At 41.6% G+C, this 4,944-nt stretch overlaps 1 protein-coding gene across 1 annotated transcript in view; it reads right to left on the bottom strand.

Moving 5' to 3' along the window:
• ARIH1 (ariadne RBR E3 ubiquitin protein ligase 1) overlaps nt 1-4,944 on the bottom strand; it is a 125,752-nt gene that overhangs the window by 117,024 nt on the left and 3,784 nt on the right. The gene's annotated exons all lie outside the window — the stretch shown is intronic.

The following is a 4,944-nucleotide window of genomic DNA, read 5'->3' as shown; positions in this document are numbered from 1 at the left end:
GAGCTTGCAGTGAGCTGAGATCCAGCCACTGCACTCCAGCCTGGGCGACAGAGCGAGACTCCGTCTCAAAAAAAAAAAGAAAAAAAAAGAAATGTGCATAGCCATCTGTATTCTATTACTAAATTTCTTTTTCTTTTTTTTTTTTTGGAGGCACTCTTGCTCTGGCACCCAGGCTGGAATGCGGTGGTGTGATCACTACTGCAGCCTCGACGTCCCAGGCTCAAGTGATCCTCCTACTTCAGCCTCCTGAGTTGCTGGGACTACAGGTGCACACCACCATGCCTGGCTAATTTTTTAATTTTTTTGTGTATATACATCTCACTATGTTGCCCAGACTGGTCTGGAACTCCTGGCCTCAAGCAATCCTCCCACCGTGGCCTCCCAAAGTGCTAGGATTATAGGCATGAGCCACTACACCCAGCCTACTTAATTTCAATCACCAAGCACAAATCAAGCCTCAATACTTCCCAGCAATCCTATTAAATTTTTCCAGATTGTTCTCCCTCTCTCAGCAACTCTTTCACACCTTTGCCAATTTCCTCAAACTTCCAACCTTGCCCTTTCACATCTTCTCAAAGCACATGACTTTTTAAGTCACAGAGGAATTTGAAAATATCTGGACCAATGTGACTTGAGACATGCTGAGCAAAGAAGAGGGTGTTAAGGGATAAAGTCAGAGAAAGCAGATCAAGGTAGGGGCCAATAGGGGCCTTGTAGGTCATCTTAAGAAGTTTACGTTATTGCAGTGGCAATTATTAAAGGGTTTTAAGCAGAAGAGTGAAACTATATGATCTGTGTTTTTAAAATATAACTGGGCCGGGCGCAGTGGCTCAAGCCTGTAATCCCAGCACTTTGGGAGGCCGAGACGGGTGGATCACGAGGTCAGGAGATCGAGACCATCCTGGCTAACATGGTGAAACCCCGTCTCTACTAAAAAAATACAAAAAAACTAGCTGGGCGAGGTGGGGGGCGCCTATAGTCCCAGCTACTTGGGAGGGTGAGGCAGGAGAATGGCATAAACCCAGGAGATGGAACTTGCAGTGAGCTGAGATCTGGCCACTGCACTCCAGCCTGGGCGACAGAGCAAGACTCCGTCTCAAAAAAATAAAAATAAAATAAAATAAAATAAAAAGATAACTGCTTTATGGAGAATGGACTATGAAAACAAAGCAATTATGAGGCTATCTCAATAGTCCAGCTAAGTAGTGATAATAGCCTGAACTAGGGTTGTGGCAGTGGAGGTGATAAGAAGCGGTCAGATTGAGATAGAATTTGAAAGCAGAGCCAAAATATTTGCTGATGGCTTGACAGTGGGTTTGATGCAGGAAACAAGGATGCCTACTATATTTGGAGCTTGAACGACTGGTTGAATGGTGGCATCACTTACTGAAACATGTTATTTGAGGTGGTCATTAGACATCAGGGTAGAGGTGTTGAGTAGGCACTTCCATAAACTAAAGTACAAGACTGAAGGTCAGGAAAAATTAGAGCTGGAGATAGAATTTTACCCGAGTTTACACCAGCAATGTTGAGAAGTGGCATGGGATAAAGGTGAAGAGGATAAAAGTTGTTGAAGCAGATGGACCTGAATTTGCCTCTGCCCCTCTTGTTGCTGTCTGTAACCTTAAGCAAATACTAAGCCTCTCTTTTAGAGGTTTACTTTAGAGGATCATAATTCCTGTTCTCATAGGATTATTTGTGAGTATCAGATGAAATTATGTATTTAAAGCACTTGACACAGTACCTGGAACATAGTTAAGTACTCACAAAATCAGAGCTTTTAAAAAGTGTCATAAGTCACCTTTATAATCTTTTAATCAGTTTTTGTTTGTTTGAGACGGAGTCTTGCTCTGTCACCCAGGCTGGAGTGCAGTGGCATAATCTCGGCTCACTGCAAGCTCCGCCTCCCGGGTTCAGGCAATTCTCCTGCCTCAACCTCCTGAGTAGCTGGGACTACAGGCACACACCACCAAGCCTGGCTAATTTTTGTATTTTTAGTAGAGACAGGGTTTTACCATGTTGGTCAGGCTGGTCTCAAACTCCTGACCTCATGATCCTCCCGCCTTGGCCTCCCAAAGTGCTGGGATTACTGTCATGAACCACCACACCCGGCCTAATCAGTTTTATTTTAATTATGCTTATATGTACACAGCCTGTGTCATCCCCATTTTCTAGGGAAGACAATTGGTCTGATTTTTTTCTCAGAAACCTTTTCCATGATTTTATATGACTTCCTTTTTTATTAATATCATGAAAAGTATTACAGTGCTTCTGAATTTTTGGGTCTCCTATCCATGGATAAACCATGATAACCATGGTTTGATGGTTAATTAACTTTCGTTCTATACATATTTTTATAGAACTAATTAGTTAACATTCATTCTATACATATTTTGGAAACCATCTTAGATTCAGGTTAGGTTATGGTGCTATTTAAGGAAAACCAGTAGAACAACTTCTCTCTGGCCCCAGATTGGCCAAGGGATGACCCACATACATTATTTTGTTTTGTTTTTTAATGACTTGTTCTTAAAGGTATTGCATGTGTTATTGTTTTCCCAGCTATGGTGATTACTAGCTAGAAGCACAGTAGTCTCTAAACAACAACAGGAAAAGGTTCTTGAAAAAGAAAATACACAAATTAATACCTTTTTGGTGCCGAGATAATCATTGTTGGTAATTTGGCACTCCCGTTGTCCCCAAGTCCTAGTAAGGTAAAAAAAAATATTGGTATACATTTATAAAATATCCATGGGGCAAAATTCCATAAATATTTATATGCTAACCAAATGATTATGTACGGAATACCAACAGGAAGACTATGCAGGTGCTTTTCAGATAAATATAAATTACAATAGCACTGGAATTTTTCTAAGGGCAGATAATAGAAGTGTAAGCTATGGAAAAGCCAACTGTACCAACTGTTCCAGTTGGCTCAGGACGGGTTTCCTGGGACACTGAATTTTCAGTACCCACCCTGGGAAGTCCCAGACAAGCTGGGATGGTTTGGTCACCCTACAGGGCCTCTGACCAAAAATTCTTGTATGTAAGCAATTGTCTCTAAAATCAAGTGAGAAGAAATTGCTTTTTGTCATTTTGTTTATAAAATTACTGTTAATGCAGCAGTTTTTGTTTTTGTTTTGTTTTGTCCTTTTTTAGGGGTTGGGGGCGGAAATGAAGTCTCACTCTGTCGCCCAGGTTGGAGTGCAATGACATGATCTCGGCTCACTGCAACCTCTGCCTCCCGGTTCAAGTGATTCTTCTGTCTCAGCCTCCCGCGTAGCTGGGTTTACAGGCATGCGCCACTACGCCTGGCTAATTTTTTGTGTTTTTAGTAGAGACGGGGTTTCGTCATGATGGCCAGGCTGGTCTCAATCTCCTGACTTCGTGATCCACCCGCCTCGGCCTCCCAAAGTGCTGGGATTACAGACGTGAGCCACTGCGCCCGGCCTTTTTTTTGTTTTTTAATGTTTTAGGTGTTCCTGTGTTTTACCAGGAAGGAGGTAAAGAAATTAAAATTAAATTTTATTGCAAATTTAATATTAAATTTTAATCAAAGCACAAAAAGAGACACTGATAAGCTGAGTACTTTGCATTTCTGTAAAAACATCTATGTATTTCAAATTTTGTTATGGATACCAATCGAGTGTTACAGCATTATTGAGAGATCATATCACACCAGTTCTAAGTGTTAATAATAAGGTATAGAGAAACCGAAGTTACATGCCACATTAGAAGTCTGGTAGAGATAGTGACAACCAAAAGTAGAACCCAAGATTCTTAACTGCAGCCATTTCTTTACGATCTCCCCATCCTGGTACAGTGACTCACGCCTGTAATCCCAGCACTTTGGAAGACCAAGTGGGACAATTATTTGAGGCTAGGAGTTTTAGACCAGCCTGGGCAACATAGTGACACCCTGCCTCTACAAAAAAGTAAAAAGTAAGCAAATTAGCGAGGGCTGAGTGCAGTGGCTCATGCCTGTTATCCTAGCACTTTGGGAGGCCGAGATGGAAGAATCACTTGAGTGCAAGAGTTCAAGGCCAACCTGGGCAACATAGCAAGACCCTATCTCAAAAAAAAAAAAAGAAAAAATTAGCCAAGCATGGTGGTGTATGCATGTACTCCCAGCTACTCAGGAGGCTAAGACAGAAGGATCCATTGAGCCTCCAGGAATTTGAAGCTGCCGTGAGCTATGATCATGCCACCGTACTGCAGCCTGGATGACAGAGTAAGGCCCTATTTCTAAAAATAAAAATAAAAGTTATTCTCTACCTTACCTTTCTTACAGAAACACAGTTGTCCCTTGATATCTGCAGGAGATTGGTTCCAGGACCCCAACAGATAAGAAAATCCATGGTTGCTCAAGTCCCTTATAAAATGGCATGCTATTTGCATATAACCTATATACATCCTCTCAAGCACTTTAAATCATCTCTAGATTACTTGTAACACCTAGTGCAATGTAAATGCTTTGTAAATAGTGGTTATATTGTGTTGTTACATTTGATTTTTTTAATTGCCGTATTCTTTTTATTTTTTATTATTATTATTTTTTAATGTTTTCAGTCCATGGTTGGTTGAATCTGTGGATGTAGAACCTGCAGATACAAAGGGGCCTATTGTACAGGGTCTATAGACTTTATTATTGAGCCTGAGCTTTTATACAAGTAATTATCTAATGTGTGATAAGATAATGCTGGAACTAGAGGCCAGGCATGCTGACTCATGCCTGTAATCCTAGCACTTTGGGTGGCCAAAGCGGGCAGACTTTGGCCTCAGGAGACAGAACTCCTGAGGTCAGCAGTTCGAAACCAGCCTGACCAACATGGTGAAACCCCGTCTCTACTAAAAATACCAAAAAATTAGTCAGGCGTAGTGGTGGACACCTGCAATCCCAGCTACTCGGGAGGCTGAGGCAGGAGAATTGCTTGAACCCGGGAG

The sequence above is a fragment of the Colobus angolensis genome, unplaced genomic scaffold (genome assembly GCF_000951035.1).
Source record: "Colobus angolensis palliatus isolate OR3802 unplaced genomic scaffold, Cang.pa_1.0 Scaffold372, whole genome shotgun sequence".
In the NCBI taxonomy this organism is placed as follows: Eukaryota; Metazoa; Chordata; class Mammalia; order Primates; family Cercopithecidae; genus Colobus; species Colobus angolensis.
This window is presented reverse-complemented; position numbering and strand designations above follow the sequence as displayed.